This window comes from Coturnix japonica, chromosome 3, assembly GCF_054131305.1.
Source record: "Coturnix japonica strain WE chromosome 3, WE-NBRP24, whole genome shotgun sequence".
NCBI classification, from domain to species: Eukaryota; Metazoa; Chordata; class Aves; order Galliformes; family Phasianidae; genus Coturnix; species Coturnix japonica.
Window position 1 is genome coordinate 59,397,605 of NC_140665.1, and position 20,251 is coordinate 59,417,855.

The window sequence follows — 20,251 nt, forward strand, 5'->3', positions numbered from 1 at the left end:
AAAAAAAAAAAAAAAGCAGCAAGGAATAATAAAATTCTCAAGAGGAATTCAGTTGTGAGTAATACAATGGGACTAAGAAGAAATGGGCAATCAATAGATTAAGTGGCCAGGTGAAAATTAGGCAGGTATCAAGGAAACATGGTTAACAAAATGTTAGGAAGAAATGAAACAGGAAGTGGAGGGTCAGAGTGTCAGCAGATACAGGATAATACATTTATTTCCTAGTAGATTTTTGTTAGTATGGTACTAAAGTTGGGAACTGATGAACATACAGGATACTGAGAAATGGGATGAGAATTCTAGGCTAGTTTTCTAATGGTTTCTAATGCTCTTTTTCACTTTCATTGAACAAAAATACCTTGGATGATTCCTGAGAAATGGGATGCTAGCCAGAAGTTTCCAGCAGATTTAAAAATCTCAGAAGCACAACAGAAGATTAAAAGTCCAAATTCATTCACATTTTGACCAAATAAAGAATCAATCCTAAAGTATAAGTTTGGTTAATTTTTTGAAAAAATGAGAATTTCACCTATTTTATTCTCAGAAATAGAAATCTTAAATAATACATTAAATAATAAATATATATATATGTAGCCTAATACATGTACTCAGACTGGAAACCATCCACTGTTTAGTGACAAAATTGACATTTCAGCCAGCTACTCTTGATTCCCATGCTCCAGTGAAACAGAATCCACAAGAAATGCTCAGCTTTGGAAGAATGGCAGAATAAGTACCGGAAGTGCCCCTCTCTGAAAGATTTTCCTCTCATTCTTCCCCCCCTCACCTCCAGATGATGAGTTTGGTTATATGAAAATCAATTAAATATTTTGTCAGAAGATATGTCAACGAAGTCCATGAATTTCTATGGGATATTTCAGTTTAATATATGCTTACCTACATATATGTTGAAATTTATCTCATAAAGCCCTATTAAATTACCAGTTTCTCACCTCTGCATATTAAAAAAACAAAACAACAACAACGACAAAAACAAAAACAAACAAACAACAAAAAAAAATGAAGGAAGGAATATTTTTCTGTTTTTTCCAGTGTAAAATGAAATTACTGATTCACCACAGAAGTGGTATATGTAAAATCCCACCAAGCCTATTCTAGTGCAAAGAATCAAACTCAAATGCTCAAGTTGCTCATTCTCAAACACACAAAAAGACAGATTATCTTATTTTTAGTTAGTTACAGTTTGATCTGAATATTTATTAATTAAATCACTAGAACAGTTTTGCTGCAAGATAATTTGAGTTTAAATAACCTGTCACAAGAATTGGAAATTATCCCATATTTTTTCCCCTCTGATTACCTTACACCATCATTATCCTATATTTACAGGAGTGTTTCATCAGTTACTTACCCTCTAGTCTAACACCTAAAATTGCAATATCCTTTTTAGAAGTGTTTGGCTTTTTTGTTGTTGAGGTGGTGTTTTTCTTTTTTTAAATGCCGTGATCCATATAGGTTCATAACTTTTCCCCTCTGCCACATCAGCATAAAGTTGAAAATAAAAGAGCAGGCTAAGCACATGCATGCTGCAAAAACCAATTTCACTAATACATTGGAAGAATAAATATTTCATCAATTTAAATATCTTATTTTGTGTCTCACTTTTAAATGTATTGTTTCATGAATAATGTCAGCTTGTATCTCAAAAACAGTGATCACAGCAAGAGGCATTAAATTGGTGCCTGTCTAAATGTGAGTCCTGTATCTATGCTTCAGCTTGACTCCTGCAGTGAAAAATGAAAACAGCATTAATAAATGTGCACTGATAACAAATCTTATCATATTCAGTTCTCTCAGATTGCACTGAAATATGACTTTGTCTGTCCTCTATTATGTTCTACTCCGGTGTCTGCTGTGGGAAGAGAGAACAACATAAAAGCCTGAGGCAAGAGCAAAAGAAAGACTTCCCTAGTATGCAGCTCTATGCAGAGTTTGACAAGTATATACTGAAAAAAATTAAATCTCCTCAGAGTCACAGACTTCATTCCACTGCAACGTTAGAGAAGAAAGTCTCCAGCAGTAACATAATACTGATATTCTGTTTAGAAAAGTTTTAGGATTAGTTTTGTTTCTGTAACTGTAAAGATGTTATGTGACTAAAGTTCTATACAAAGGAATAACGCATAGCATAGACAAGGAAGTAATAAATTAATTTTCCATATACACCATCAATTTCTGACATCTCTTTACTTAGATATACTGCTTCACACTGAATACTACTGCCCCACAAAAGTACACTATAATAAAATACTCAGAAATACCAGTTTAAAAAAATAAAAATAAAAATCAACACTTTGGTTTTTTACATAGAGCAGACCTTTTCCCCCTGTTTTCTTACTCTTTTAAAGAAACAGGAAAACGAGAGACAAGCAGATTTTTTTCTTAATGATTCATCTTAAGGAATTTAAATGCTATGAGAATGCACAACTGAAATACCAGAGGAGAGAAGAAGGCAGTCCTTAATCTCAAATAAGCAAGGAAGTGATTACATTTATACCCTTAAAGAAGAGCTATGCAAAGCAGCAACTTATGTTATGTGTAGGATGTTTAGTAAGGGTTTGGGAGGAAACCTTTACCTGTTTTGCTTATTTTCCTATTGTATCCTTGTGACTGTCAAAGTCCAAAGTGTCGAACACTTCAGCAAATGGGAAATACACACTCATAACAGTAAAGGCATACAGGGAGCAGAAAGAAAGGAAGGAATGACAGATAATTCTCTCAAAACCTTTTGAAGTTCTAAAAATTTTCATTTTACACTGGAATAAGACAAAGAAATTTTGTAGTATTCAATGAACAGGAGAAACAATCTCTTCTGCCCTGCAAAAACATAATGGGGATGGAACATAAATAGATGGGCTTCTCTGAAAATAACCAGAAGGTTAATTTTCTTCAACACAGTCTTTCAGAAATAGAATTTTCATACCTGATCTTAATTTCAAGGTAAGTTTCTTTAGCCGTTTGTGTGTTTTATTGATAACATATCCTCGACATTATGAGAAAAGCAAAACTATTTCTTGAATGAGAAGATTTCATCACAGTTTCATTGTTCGTGGTCTGCATTTCCACTAATTCCTCTGTATGTAGCTTGACAAAGCACATTAAACAGTTTGCTTTGTTCATTTCTCTCTACCCTAGTGACTAGCAAACAAACAGCAATGTACTCCATAGTACATGTAGACATGGGCATTCAGCCACAGATGTATGATAAGGGACCCTAAAGGCACTGCATCTTGTCACACAGTATATTTTATTAAAAGAAATACTGGCCATCAGCAGGGAGAAAAACCTGCTGATTCCTATTAGTCTGAAGGATGGAAGGACCAAAACCAGGGTCTAGATCATTGGATGCATCTTTCTGGTCACATAGACACAGAGTTGTTGCACAACTCCAGAGAGAACAGACTTCCAATAACACTGCTGCAGTCAGGTCTTTGCACCAGTTCAGACTTAGCTAAGTAGAATTCAAGTCAAAGTTAAGATATCAAAACATACGCATAGCTCCTGTATGCCCAGGTGTCCATTGTAATCAATGAAGAGTTAGCACATAGTCAATTAAGCCTATAGACTTTCATTTGATCAGCAGACAGCTGCCTATTTGGCATAAAGTTTATCATCCTCTACCTTTCACTACCCTATAGAGTAGCTTTCTATTTACTTACATCAGAGTCTGGGCACCTTGTCTTATGCCTAGACATCTATATTTAGACATTTGAACTGAATCCTATCTTATACACACCTAATGCCAGATGTCAGATAATACTAAGTTGCCCGGACTGATCTGGACTGCAGCTTCTCTTTCAGAACGGAACAGTCCCTTGCAGATGTCTAATCTACCCTAGGGCATTTCATATATCAAAAGACACTTACACATGGGCAATCACTGCCAACACAGTATATTCATTTAATCATCGACCTCCTTATAGTGAATCACCTAATTATTTGGGTTTACCTTTCCTTAAAATCTGAAAAATTAAAAAAGTATAATAACAAAACCAAAAGTTTTGTGCCATGTGGACTCCTATTTTTCACTCTCTCTTAATTTTTAAAAGATACTGTAGCTGTAATGTAACAGATGCCCTGCCTCTCAACCCATCAGATCCCTGTCAGCACTGACTAAGCTCAGAAATGCTGCCATGGTGTCCACAGTCGGAGCTTTACCTTTCCATCAGTGGTAGGCTCATCATATTTAACTGATTGTTCTTCACTCAGGAGCAGATCTTCTTTTACTTCAGTTTTCACCAGCATAAACCAGTAAATTCTTTCCCTACCCAGCAACAGGGAAGGAAATATTAGGGACACCAGCAGTGAGACTGAGGCTATACTACCATACTTTTCATTTCAACCTGAAAGCTCCTTTCATGCCCATGTCTACATTCATTCTTCACACTTGTTAGTTTCCAAAACTGAGCCCGTGGAAAGCAGTTTCTAATTCACAGTCTCTTATAGGACTATCTGTAGGGTAGACATAATGCTCTTCAAACTAGGGGGAGAACAGTTCCTGGAAAATGACTTCCAGAGTTTCATCATTATTCTTATCCCATCCTGCTTCTCTATCACCTGTAGAGATGATGTTGCTTTAGCCTGATCAAATCATAGACTTAATAACAGTGACCTCTTAGTCGCTATGACACTGGAGGGTGCCCACAGAACTGACCTGTTCTCTTTTAATTTCCCATTTGCAATTTACAATTGAATCTCCATCAGTTGAACTTGCTAGTTTTTGATAGCACTAACCCAGCAGAAGTATTGCTGTAGAAGTCTAGCAGTATTGCATTGCTGCTAGAGGCAACCTGGTGGCTGCTGATGATGTTAGGTAGCTGAAGTGAAACAAGGCTCTGAAAATAGTTCCTATCTTACATACTTAGCATTGTATAGATACAAGTAATACTATCCATGACAGGAAACTCATCAATAGACCTCTTCTCTTGGACAAGTTTTAAAACTGATTTTCATAACATGTATTTAACCAGTGTATTTTAAGACCTGCATATCTCATATATCTGATTGGATAATTTTTTGTTGAATTTTACATCTCAGTACACTCAGGAAGGAAGTGCAATTCATATTCATATAATTCTGGAAACATCAGGTAAAATTATCCATTTTTGACCTCTCTGGTCTGTTAGTAGTGCACCTAAATGAATGAGATTACTTTACAATGGCCTATTAGACCTATTTCTGCTGTCTGCCACAGAAATAATTTACATTAGCCACAAAAAGTTTTCAAAAAGTCTACAGGGCTTAAAATGAGTGCTGTGGGTAACAGCTGTCATTCACATCTTCACTGTCCTTGTTGTATACAATAAAAACTGAACAGTGCTAGAAGAAGCATGATGAAATTAAACCTGTCTGAACAGAAGATGCGGGAGATATTTTTATTTTTATTTTTTTAAGAGACTTTCTAATCATGAATTATTTCAGCATATAAGAAGTGGCCTCTGCTTCATTCATGCTGCTGATGTTAGCATGAACAGAATGGTAAAGAAAGTCACTGCAAATGGGTCTGTTTCACAAAAAGGAATGCTTTCTCTGTATAGTTATCAGCCTCCTTGATGCCTTGAATCTCAGACCAGAACTTTTTGACACTGGTTGTCTACTCATGCAAAAGTCTGGTGTAATTTTATGTTGCCTTGCATTCCTTATGTTCCCATTATGCTCCTGGCTATTATGAATTCTGTTGTGGTTTTAAAAAAATAAGTCTTTCCAGGAAGAAAAATAAAAAAGAATATTGTCAGAGTTTTGTGTGCTACAGAATTCTTCACTCTCAGGAGTGCTTTTTGCTTATGGTTGTTCATCCCAGGACACCTAGGGAAATTGAAAGAAAGGTAAGGTAGAAGCACATAAATTATATCTTTGTCTTCATATCACCCATTTTAAAGGCAAAGCACTTGATAATTTGGTTCATAAACTGTAAGTAGTCTTTGGAAATTATCACTTTCAGTCTAGTGTGATTTAGAGTTGTATTGCTTACGACTATAGGAACTCCTCTTCTTCCACTCAAATCAAACTTTTCCTGATCCTAAATCATTTGCGGTCAGACAAGAACTTGATTTCACATATTCTAGTTTAGATTATGTGCAAGCATTCAGCCTCATTTTGTCAATATTAGGAGACTGTAGGACATGTAATAGAATAAGTGTAAACACACTTATCTCTGAATGAGGTATACTTAACATAGTATAGATTGTATTCTCCAAGATCCTAGACAAAAATTAACCCCAAATATAATTAAATAACCAACAAAGCACATCTCTGCAAACTGTAGACAGGGCAAGAATTTTTAAACAAAATGAATTTTCGAAGTCAGTCAAACTTGGATTTCTTGCTTTCAGAAACCTGTTTTGTTGAGAAGTTCTCCAAGCACAAATACTTGCTGACTGTGGCCTCAGAGACAGTGTTCTTGATGTCAGGAAAACTTCCATGCAAGTTTTGGGGCTTCTGCCCACTGAAGCTATTATATATAGATGGTTATTTCCTTTCTGGTAGCACCCAACACAGAAACAACAAAGCTCTAAGGAACAGAAAAACATGAAAGAATTTCTCATCTCCCTCTTTCAATATTTCAAGCAAATATGTTTGAAAAATAAATCATACATGCACCCAATAAATCTTGCAGTAACCTATTTTTGCTTACAGTGATTCCTTAGGAAAGTCATCTGCAGAAAAGAAAGGAAAAGGATTACAGCTATATAAAATTTCCTCTTTTACTTATCTTCCATATCTTCTTTAACTACTACTTCCCTCAGGAGGACTCAAAGACTCAGCATTGCTCAGTTCTTCAACAAATCAGTGTGAGATGTTCATTGATGCTTATCAGACTAATTCTGACAAATGACCCAGGAGTTTCAAACTGGATAATTATTCCTGTTAACAAAAAGATAATAAAAATATCATATAGGAAAATAGCAGAAGATAGTTTGTTTGGTTTTTTTTTGGTTTTTTTTGTTTTTTTGTTTTTTTGTTTTTAATGGACCCTCTCACTGACAAAATCTTTCTTAGAAACATAGAATCACCAAGGTTGGAAAAGACCTACAAGATCATTCAGTCCAACCATTTACCCATTACCAATAGTTCTTACTAAAACTCAACACAGTGCCTAAGCATTCCTTGAACACCTCCAGGGTTGGTGACTCCACCACCTCCCTGGGCAGCCCCTTCCAACACCTGACCATTCTTTCAGAAAAGTAGTATTTCCCAACATATTTCCTCCTTCAACAGGAAGTATATAAGCACTGATGAAACCTTGTTGAAATTCATCCAGTATGGCTAGCTACTACCATTTCTATTCCACAGTAATTTCGGGAAGAGCTTTTAAACCTCAAGTAGTCATTATCTTCATCTTTATGCTATACAAACCACATAGAGAACTAAAAACTCATGAGCTGTGCTATTGACTATCCTGTAGATAGAAGGTCAACGCCCATTCTTGATTTCCTGAGATCACACAGTATCATTCAGGGTTTCCACCAGGATAGAGAAGTGTGCCATTTGAAGAATCACTTCATATTGTGCACTGTGTTCTGACCCATTAGCTTTGATAGCCTCAGCTACTTAATACTCCTTTTTCATTTGTGATTTCTGAGGCTATTCTCTTGAAACAAGATCTCAGATCTTCCAAGTAAACCACACCTAAACAGCAAAAGTAACTTATTCACATTTCAGATAAGTCACTAACAGAGATTTACAAATATAATTTTTCTTTGACTATTTCAAGAACTGATGAGACACTACAGACTCAAATCTGAATATTTTCAGATATATGCATTTACAGAATTTCACAACATAAATCTATATTGCCATCACTAAATTAATGAACTTTTAGATAAAGATGAAGTGATGGATGAAGAACAGCTGTTTGAAAATTAATCAGATCAAAATAAAGACTATATTTTGAGGAGGATGAAAGCACAAAGTTTGCAAAATGGAATATTCTCATCTATTTGATAAACCATCATCACAAGTAGTCTGTTTTCAATTCAAGAAACTTAAGAATATTTGATTCCTCATTGATGGGAAATTTTCATCATGCAGTAATATCTATGGAGAAGTAATTAATTTTGCCGCCTACAGTTGGTTGTAACATTACATTGTATTTTCCCTTAAATAATCCTGAGCAGTTTCCCACACAGATCATGTTTCAACCTTCGTCATTCATGAGAGGGGTCCCTGGGAAAAACAAACAAACAAACAAACAAAACAAAAAACAAAAAACTGATTTTCCTTTAAAAAGGCTCATGGCAAACAAACAAAATGAAAGCAGGCTGCTTGTTGCTAAATGAAGCAAGTCTGGTTTTTGGGCAAAATATTATTGAGAGCAGGTTGAAGATTGCTGAAAACATTCTTAGAAGATCTAAGCACCAGTGCAAGTTCTAGTAGCTTTACCTCTATGTTCAAAACCAACTGCCTTAACTTTCACTCATCTAAAAAATACCTAGCAGAACATGTCCAAATGTAAAAAAAAAAGTATATCACCTTTTTCATCAACACATTATTATACCCTTGGAAATGGCAGAAGGAAAGAGGAAAATAACCAGACAGTATAGAATCATAGAATGTCCTGGATTGAAAAGGACTATTATGATCATCATTTCAATCCCTCTGGCTGTGTGCAGGGTCACCAATCATTAGACCAGGCTGCCCAGAGCCACATGCAGCCTGGCCTTGAAAGCCTCTAGGGATGGGGCAACCTCCTTGGGCAACCTGTTTCAGCACGTAATACATTAATAGCTTATGAATCATGAATGAATTATTTATAGTACTGATTAATATTATTTTCATAAGAAATACTGATTCCTTATCCCGCATATTTGAAATTAGCCATAAAATTTTATGATTCAAGAACAAGCAGACAAACTGCCCCCCAAAAAATTGTGTTTATCATTCAAAAAATAACAAATATATGACATTTTTACTTCATAGACAGTATAGCTACTGTTATGTATGATTATCATATTTTAAAATAAACTGTTTTACTTCTAAATTATTGAAACAGCCTCTGTATTCTATTAACATGATTCAGGAAACAAACTCCTACTCATATCTCTATATTTTTCACTCACATTATAACTGTGATTTTGTTACTCATTGACAACATCCAAGACTCAGGTGCATTTGGAAGAATATGATTTAGTGGCAACGATTTCCAAAGCAAAGATAAAATAATATGACTGTTATTAACTAATATGCTTTCCATGAATCTCCCCAAAATGAAATAATTTGAAGTATTAATGATCCATCATTAACATCATAAGAAAATGTGGCTGCTTGTATCTATTTTCATTTTGAGCTCCCACAAAATAAATAAATAAATGAAATAATAAAAAAGTATCAGCTCTTTAAGAACTAACAGTAGCACCAAGTGTTTTATTTGTCTTCAGTTATATTGTATCCAGATTGTATTAAGCTCTTTTTAAACTTTTGCCTCCACTGCCAGGCAGTTCTACTGCCTCCACAGACCAGAGGCAGAGAAGGGCTTTGCCATCTCTCTCATCGAGCATTCAGCACCATGAGAGAGAAGAGATAACTGAATACATATATTCAATATAAACGTTGTTTAAAGATTTGATTTCCAATTGGCTGCACTACAGAGATGTAGCAGAGACATCTTATCTTCCTGTCTCATGCAGTTACCTACCTACCAGTTATCATAAGGCTTTACACAAGAAAACTAAGAAAACCATGAATAGTGATAATACAAAAAATCAGTATTGTTGATAATAACAAAAATATAATTTATTTTTTTTAAGAATAGACTCAGCTTTTAAGGAATGGAAGTTGCTCAAAATACTTTCAAATGGAATGTCAGTAACACAAAATAAACTTTGAAAAAGTGAAACTCTCTCCACAACATAATAAAGTACAATATAAAGCACAATGTCTAGTTGATGTGTTACATTAATCTTTCATCTTTGAGATAAACTTTAATCCATGTTCAGTAATGAGTAGAATCTATTTCTGAACACATATCTGCTGGTTGAACTGGCCTGTTGGAGGGACTGTAACAAATTATACATTTAATATATTTCTGCTCTAGCTTGACTAAATGGAGAGAGAAAATCAGTCTAAGTGAATGCAGAACTTGTGTGACAACACAGAGATTTATACTGATCTTATTCTCACAGACTCTGTATTACTGAGACACCTGCAGGACTTGACCACTATAACTCAGCAACTACCTGCTGAGGTATATCATATAACAAAACATCCAACAGAATTGTTCAGCATGACATCTTCAGAATTAGCTAACACAAGTCTAGAACAGGATATAGTTGTGGAATGAAAGTGAATAGATACTAGCTGTTATTAACCAACTGAATTCTTTTTCACTAAATAAAAGTGAAAGATCTGGTTGATGTAAATTTAGAGTTAAATTCTCTTGGAAAATATTCTGTTACAAAAATGGAGGCGGAAGTTACAAATCTGAAATGTGAGTCTTAAAAAAAAAAAAAAAAAAAAAAAAAAAGATGAGGGAAGATCCATTTATCTATTTTCTGTAATGTAGATTGCTTTGCTTTGCCCATTTTCAGAAATGACAGTGATGCAAACTCTAAGACCAGACAGAATAGCCAGAGGGAACAAAAGCATGGGAATGGAAATCTATTAAGAGAACAGTGTTTCAGTGTTTAGTTCACTAATTTCTTCAACACAAAGACTATAAACAAATTAAGAAGCCAGACTACATTGCTACAAAGAGGTGAAGATAATTAGTTAAACAGATAATTGGAATATGATCTGTGAAGAACCAGGTGTCCTTGAGACACAAAGAAACAAGTCACAATAATAGAGATTGCAAAGGACCTGTCCAACCCCCCTGCTAAAGCAGGTTCAAGAAAACACCTAGGAGAGTTTTGAATATGAAATAGTAAAATAAAATACAAGTTCTTCAACTGAAGTGTGGGGATACAAGAAAAGATGTTCAGAGCAGCAGCTGTGGAGCAAGATAAACAGCATGAGAACCAAGGACACCTCTGCAAGGAGAAGAAGAGTCTCACAGCTCTGATTGGATATGTGCCTGCATGGACAGTTGAAAAGTGTTTTGTAGAATGCTTTGTTGACATGTAAGGTGTTTGGGAAAGTTGTAAGGGCAGATGGGAAAGTTAGAAAATAACAATTCGTGAAGGTATAGAAGGGATGTGAGAACTTGTAATAAACGATTTGGATCATTCACATCTGAGTCCGTGCCTGAGACGCTGCACTGAAGAAACAAAATTTTTTGTTGTAAGTTAAAAGGGCATCAGCAAGAACTGAAAGAAAAAGAATCTTAGGAACATCAACTAATCACAGCAAGACTAATGACTGGTAAAAAGATGCAACTATGAAAAATACGATTAAAAGGTGTTTCAGCCAAACTGATTATAGTTGAACTAGGTAGATATAAATGTCATGTGTGTATCACAATGTGAAGCTTAAATTAAAATACAGTTTTTGCCATTCATATTTAGAAACAAAGAACTTGAACTTTAACAGATGTAGAGAACATACAATGAGCAATAACTAGTCACGCTAATGAGAAGAGTCTAAATGAATTTCAATTGCTTTAAATAAAAGGACTTTGGAACAGTCCAGTGAAACTAGGTTTCTAAGGAGAAACCTAGATAGGTAACAACAGAAGAAGAATGCTTTAATTTCACAGAATGACAAAACTGTAAGGGCTGGAAGGGACCTCTAGAGAGCATCTAGTCCAACCCTTCTGCCAAAGCAGGCTCCCTAGACCAGGTTGCACAAGTAGGCATCCAAGTGAGTCTTGAATTTAGAATATAAAAGTCATGAATTAGGGTGTAAACTGTTATTAAGAGATGAGAAAACATCTAGCTTTTAGCCTGACAGGTAGTCAAATCTGGAACAGCTGTTTTAGAAGCTCCTAATCCATCACACATTTTTTATCTTTCAGTTTTGATCAAATTACATCCAATTAAGTTGTATTACTATTACCAAATTATGGAAAACTCAGGGCTTACTGAAATCAGGAGGAATTTTATATTAGTGGTAGAAGTATCATTTTTCTCTTTAGTCAGACAGAGAGGTGGAATGGTTGATAGTGCTGCTCTGGAACATACACCTGTGACACTTCAACCTACACCTGACCTCCTTCTCTAAGGCAGATGGCTTAGTACCATCCATATGCAAAACTGCACATAAAAAGTGTATTCTAATTTGCAACAATTCAGATTTAGAAATCAGTAGAACAGTCAAAAAATATTATCTGTAAAGAACCAATAGAAAGTACATAGCCATTTATGGATGAGGCAAAAGAGCAGATAAATACGAGCATACTGATGCTGAAACGTTGAGCAGTATTAATCCATGGCTCCCAGAGTAGAAGCCTGGAGAGACTGCTTCACTGCAACACTGAAGGGATCAGTGAAGACCAGGCTGAAAGCACAGAGAGGTTTGAAGATCAAACTGTGAATGGTAAATTCACCATGTTTCTTTAAATTAAGTGCTTTCGGCTGGTACTTATACCTTGATTTGTTCAAATGAGTTTCGCTTGAAAAACAGATATTATCTTGAGGAAAGTTTTAAAGAAATATCATTTCCATGCATATTTTACTTACCTGCATGATGTCATAATTATCTCTTAGCCATTATCCACATGAACTAACATTAAGATATATTTTTGTACTACATACTTCACATTTGTTGTCTTTGCATCACAATTAGAATCACAGAATCATAGAATTACTCAGGTTGGAAAAGACCTCAAAGATCATCAAGTCCAACCACAGCTTAACCATAGTGCCCTAACTCTAACAACCCTCTGCTAAATCTTATCTCTGAGAACCACATCCAAACGGCTCTTAAACATAACCAGGGACAGTGACACAACCACCTCCCTGGGGAACCTATTCCAGTGCTTAACAACCCTTTCTGTAAAGTGTTTCCTAACGTCCAACCTAAACTTATCTTGGTGCAACTTGAGGCCATTTCCCCTCATCCTGTCACCTGTCACTAGTGAGAATGACTTACCCCGCTCTCACTGTAAGCACCATTCAGATACTGGAAGAGAGCAATAAGGTCTCCCCTCAGCATCTTTTTCCCCAGACTAAACAGCCCCATTTCCCTCAGCCTCTCCTCATAGGGCTGATTTTCCAAGTCCTTCACAAGCCTCATTGCCCTTCTCTGGACCTGCTCCAGAATCTCCATGTCCTTTTTGTACTGAGGTACCCAAATGTGAACACAGTACTCAAGGTGAGGCCTCACCAATGCTGAGTACTGTGTAATGCTGAGTAATTCCTGATGCAAGCCAGGATGCCATTGGCCTTCTTGGCTGCCTGGGCACATTCCTGGCTCATATTCAGCCAACTGTCCATCAGCACACCAAGGTCCCTTTCCATCAGGCAGTTTTCCAGCCACACCTCTCCAAGCCTGTAGGGTTGCCTGGGGTTGTGACCAAAATGCAGCACCTGACACTTGGTTCTATTGAAACTCGTGCTGTTAACCTTGGCACATTGATCAAGTCTATCCAGGTCCCTCTGTAGTGCCCTTCTTCCCTCTGGCAGATAAACACTCCCTCCCAACTTGGTGTCATCTGCAAACTTACTGAGAATACACTCAATCACCTCATCAAGGTCATAAATGAAGATGTTAAACAGAAGCAGCCCCAACACTGAACCCTGCCAACATTTCACAGTCACATCTAGTACCTGCAGCTGTGTTCTAAGTGTGTTCTTGCTGAGTGTTAAAGCAGAAGAAAGTCTGGAAGACATATGCTGCACAAGTTAGATCAGCAGTTTAATTAATTTAAAAAGTTAAACTTGATAGTTTTAATGAGAAACATAACTTATTGAAAATAATTGATTAATTTCTACTTTTTGCCATGTTAAACTCTGATTTTGTACAGAATACATAATTTTGAATGCTATTTATAAAATTTTCCTAAAAAGAAACTACATTAATGCAATACCACCTTCTTTATTTGTCCTAATCCTGCTGCATGAGTAAAATCAGCAATCCATAAAAGGCCATAAATTTGACACAGCTGTTGGTACAGAAAGTACTATTCTAATTCCTTCCAGTCTTGTTCGTACTTGTCATACTGCTTTTATTCTCTAATAACAAAATTATTTTTTAACTCATGCTTGTCGCTTTTCTAAAATTATCTGTGAAGAAATGAGAGACCATACGATTAGCCTTTACTACATTTTAGTTTAATAAATTGGATCACTAGCCTTCTCTGATAAGTTTTGGACCCATCAATGCAAATCATTAGCATTATTAAAATTCCAAGACACTCCATTTTCTTTCTCCCTTTGCCTTACTCTCTTTTATCTTTTGTAGTCAAAGATTCCCCTTCAAGAACTGTTTTCTTATTACACAGTTAGTTTTACTGGAAGGAGTTTTTTTGCTTATAAGTAGAGCATTAGGTCTCTCTCTCATAGAGAGACAGATCCATCAAAAGCTGATTTGCTGCATCTGAACATTGACTAATGAGAATAAACACATAGTATTTCCAAACAGTGGTCAGAGTCTGCACGAAGTTCTGGAAAACTGCTGTAAAATTTACACCAAAATTCACACAACCAAGAAGGCGATAGTATAATTTGACCCAGAAACTTTTCAGTTCTCCAAGTGAAGGCAATAATGCAAAATAAACAAATAAATAAAAAGAAAAGTTGAAGGAAGAATATAATTTTTCTTAACTTGTGTTTTTTATTTCCCTTTGAATTATTCCAAACAATGTCTATATATATGCCAGCTTTCTTGTTTCCAGTGAATAAGACCACCCTACCCAGCAGAAAAAACTTTATTAAAATTGCTTTTATTTTTTTTATTATTATTATTGTTTTTAGTTTAGATAAGCACACTTTATTATTATCAAATCCCTTGAAGTTGGACTTAAGTTCCAATTATACTGATGTGGCCTTGTGTCACACCTACTGAATTTGGTAGCTCTACTTCTGAGTTAGGTCACAATAGAAGAGATTCAAAACTTTCAAATGTGCAAATCGGAGTAGATTCAACACAACTATCAGTCCTTCAAGATTCCGAAAACATCTGATTCCAGATGGAAACTTCTCAACAGCAGAATCTCTCAAGGTATCTTGGCATTTACATTACAGGTCACTTCCCAAAAGTTCAAGGGTTATCAAAATAAGAAAGGGAAAACACAATGAAACATTTCAGAACCTCCATATGGGCTGCTTCTTATCTGGAAACTGGGCCCTTTTGCAAGAACACCTAGGGCTAATGTCAGAGAGCTGTCAAAATTCCAGTTTAATTCACTGCCCCTAATTCTAATACTCAAACTTCCCTATGGTCTATTACTGAGTGCAAAATGATGTTTTCATTTCAAGATGCATAGTGAGTCAACGATCATAGTTCAGCTCCTTGCTTTCAAAAGTGCTTTTATACAATGGAGAAATGAAAGGTACTAAAATAAAACCATGTTGTAGATTTTAAATTTGTCCATTTGCATTACACTGAGGACTTGACTAGTCCTTCACATGATGTCTAAGAGTAGACAGCAAAGAGAGTTTCTGAAGCATATCATACAATAATGAAGAAGCTCATTTGTGTTGAATATCTCAGCAGCATTTCACAGTTAAGTTCCTGTTAAGTCTTTACATAAAGATAAAATACGTATTCCTGACAACCAAATTTTACGTACACAGTTTCCCAGTAAATTATGTCTAGTAGAGGAGTTTTACTTCTGAGAACTATATTTTTCTTCCATTGGTATTTTCAGTCTAAAAGCAACTTGCTATGATGGCAGAAGCAAAAGAAAAAAAGAAAAATACTTTGTTTTCCCACCAGTTCTCTTTATTAAGCATTGGGAAACTATTACAGATTTTCATTGTCTTGAAATGTAGGCCTAAAACCTCTTCCCAGCCTGATTAAATCCTGTCTGCCTTTTCATTCTCATGTGCACATTTTCACCTTCTTTTTTGGTTTGTCACAAATGATCCTCTGATCACATAGCTACCTATTTCAAGGTACATTTTCGACTGAAACTGATCTCTACTACTACTATGAACATGTATGTATGTATATATATCTCAAGCAGATCAATCATAAAATGCAACAATAGCTGAAAACTAATTCAATTCCACATATTCTTCTGTTTAAACCAAGTATGTAATTACTCATTATCAATGTAACCTTGGTATGGCTAGAAAAATGAAGAAAAACATCTGTTTAATAAGGACTTTCAAAAACAGTATTTGATGAAGAGGAAATATCATTCTTCCAACCAGTGAAATCAATCATAGAAATATAGGTTCATAAAATCATAGAGTCACAGAATGGTTTGGAATAGAAGCAACCTTAAAGATCACCTAGTAAAATTTCTTTGCTGTTGACAGATACATCACCTAATAGAACAGGTTGCCCAAAACCCCAGATATGGAATTTCCAGGTATGGAAATCCACTGTTTCTCACCACCGCTACAGAAAATAATTTCTTCCATATCTAACTTAAATCTAACCTCTTTCAATTTAAAACTATTACTCATTGTCTTATCACCACAGACCCTTGTAAAGAGGCCTCTTTACATCTTTCTTATAGAAATGAAAAGATGCATAGATGTGTTCCCAGAGACTTCTCTTCCCCAGGCTGAACAGTCTCAGTAAGAGAGGCACTGGAGCCCTCTGGTTATCCTTGTAGTGACTCCAGAGGTGTTTTGGAAAGAAAAATAATTGATTTAATGGATAAGGAAGATTTTGTTTTATTTTAGGAAATGAGATTTTTTTGCTGCTATTATTCAAAGATCAGCTGAAACTAACTTTTAAGTAAGAAGTTATGAAGTTTGAAAGATTGAGTGGCATGTTCAAATTTTAATTAAAATCAACGTCACCTTAAACTAAAAAAAAAAAAAAAAAAAAAAAAAAGAGTAAAAATAACTGAGCAAATCGAACCCCAAGTTTATTTAGAATCAGAACTTTAACTTCCATTTTCAGTTTCTCCTTAACTACCTTACTTTTTCCTGTGATGCCATACAGAAAGGTCACAAAATAGTTTTCTGCATAGGCCTAGAAAAGAAACAAAACATAATAGCAAAAATAAATCATCCTCCTATAAGGACATATCTTCCCTCACACTTGCCTTCAAAACTTTGATTCTTAATCTGGTCTCTGGCTGTGCATTAGCAGCAGCTCCATTGTATACAAGGAGTTTACCTACTTCCTATCATTTCTACATTAGTCACCCCTCCTTTGGTAATTTTATGTCTTAGAACTTAAGCACAGAACTCCTTTGGCCTCTTGTCCAGAAGGAAGGACAACCAGTTATTCTGAGGACAGCAAAATAAGCAAAATAGCCACATTAAATCACAAGAATTAAGACAGTGTACGACCATTTTGAATATTTGGCATAAAGGATCTTTGTGTTCTAGTTCCTGTTAAAACTGAGGAAAATACCTAGATTTTTGACTTATCACAGCAGCTAAAAAGCCACTTGTTTGAGATGAAAAAGTAAATGGAATTTTTCCTGTGTGTTACAATATCTACTTCACTGCTCCAATCCTGCTTTGCAGCCAAACAAAGCAACAGAAAGCAGCCAACTACTCAAACTAGTGTTATTCTGAGTGATGACAAATTTTAATGAGAGCAGACATTCCCCGCATTAGATTTAACTCTTGCATTCCAGGTATAATTTTGAACAATTTTCCTAAACTCAAATATCTGCAGATTAAAATAAGACCTCTGTTTCCTTAAGCTTCACGTTGTATAAGTGGTTTTGATTCTGAAATTATCTGTGGTGGCATCCTAGTCAAGCCACCCACTTCTCTGCCTTGTTTTTTTCCTTACCATTTCTATGTATGTATTAAGAAAATATAGCTGTATTTTCTTAACACAATCTGCCTCTAAGATATGATATTAATCATTTTTTCCATGCCTCTGTTTCTCTGGGCACACTGGCACTCCCTATATTTTATGTGAACTGTGCTGACTTTTTACTCCCTCTTACACTCTCAATAAGTCAGCATCTTTTGCACAGCTTAGATCCTGTTTGTATTTTCATCTCACAAACCTCAATCCACAAACTATCAATTATAATATAATATTGCCTCTTCACCATTTGACTCTGACTTTCTTTTAAGACCATAGATTTGTCAAACAACTTTGGAAATGGAGGTACTGCCAACAGCTAACTGAAGTGAGGTGTGTGAGAAAAAACACAGGTCAATGTCTCCCATGACTGCAGAGGAACAATTGACTGCAGAGGATTCAATAGCGTTGAAGGCAACAGTTTAAAACAAGAAATGCTATTTCACTGCAAAGAAGAAAGGGCTAATATCTGCAACTTAACCTTCACTTCTTTCTCCCCTCATCTCAGAGAGAAGAATCCCTTTTCCTCTCCCTTTCCCTGGATGTCTTCCCTTGCATCTTATTCTCAGTACTGACACAAGTTTGAAGTGAAATTTGCATCTTATTCTCAGTACTGACACAGTTCAGATCTAGTGAATGTCTGTCCTAACATTTGCATTCCTTCATTTATCTTGTCTTTTTGTAAATATGACTTCCTGCAGTCTTGAGTATTTCTTCCTCTATAACTTATAGGAGAAAACCTGCTGAGTACTCAAGCACTGCTATGCTGAGGATCAGACAAAGGGGTATCAAACTCCCAGAGGTCCTTAATATTACTTCATCCAAGAGACAAGAAATACAGTTAAACTACAGAAAAGGAGGGGAACTGTGTAAAACTATGTGGTTTTGAGGACAAGAGGAACATATACCTACTTATGTTTTATATCTAATAGAAGGCAGGAGGTCACAGCCTAGTGCTACTCTCCTCCAAAAGAAATGCTGCTGCACCTGTGAAGGCTTCACTCTCATGTCCTTCATTCTACATGGCCATCAGACACCATCTAGAGAAACAATTGTTGATGAGCACAACCTGCTTTGGATATACAGAAAATAGTTGCCCTACCCTGAAAACTATAGACAAAGTACTGCAGTGCAATAAAGGCCAACAATAAATGAAGAATCCATCCTTCCTCGTGACAGTATTTTCCATACAAACCTTGAATCAACTCTTCTAACAGTACAGTATGCATTTATATAGCATATTCATTAAAGGAAAATGAAAGGAATACTGCAAAAAGGATAACAAGCAAAGCAGAACACATCAGCAATTGGTGGTCCTAGGTAAACAAAATATGTGCAGTTTTTGCTAAAAAGAGAAGAAGAAATGCCAAAATTATCTCTGCTAATGGTAGGGTCTACAAAAGAATTCTAATTGTTAGCAGAACTGGTGGGGAAGAACAGCAATTTGACACACTGAATTTTACATGTAATGAAAACGAGTATTTTTTCAAAACTTCAAGTCAGATATCCATGTCCAGGAGAAAAATGTTTTAAGAATTTTCCCAACAAATCATGTAGGATTCAAAAAGCAGCACTTACTGCTTTTCTTTTCCTTTAAAACAAACAAGCACCACCAAATTCTGTTGGATTTTAGGGCACGCTCCTGACCAGTGGCATAATATTCTTTAGCTCTAGTATTAAGCTTGACATTAATAGATCTTGGGCTCTTGGAAGATAAACCTAAATTTTTATTTATTTAAATTATACCTAAAAGTTAAAAATAATAGTAATAACAATAATAAAATATTGCCCAGGAGAATATTCTGTGAAGTTTGGCAAAATTAACACTTCTACACAATTTTAGCTGCTGCAACCTCCAGGCAGTAGCTGAGTTGAAGACCAAAAATGGATATTATGCACATTTGATATTAACAGAAATAGGAAAGCTTCTGGCACTATATTGCAGTCTGAATGGAAAATCAGATGGCACACAAAGGTCAACTCTTCTGCAGGGCAGAAAAATAACTCTTGCAGTCAATGTCAGTATGAATTCAATTGAAACATTTAGTCATGGAGTCTAATCTCAATCAAGTTGCTGCCCTGCTATCATTACATTCTTTGTGTGAACGAATTAGAGAACACTGAGACATGCTGGGGAGACTCTGCTAGCTACTACTGGGGAGAAAATATCATAGACAAAGAAATAATCAACATGAATTTCACAGTAAGGCAGACGCCTGTAACTACATCTGAAAGAAAAGACAAGAAGTAAGCATTCTGGAAGGCAGTCATGAAGTACAGGCTTAGGACTAAATAGAGTATAGGAAGAGACCCTTCAATCAATCCTACTTCATATTCAGAATAAGGTACATTGTACACTTGTCCATTCTAGACTTCAGATAACATCTGTTTTCTCAGTAGGTTTCCTTAATGAAGAGTTCTCCTCAACATAATTTTTTGACTGCACTGAAATACTGAACATCAT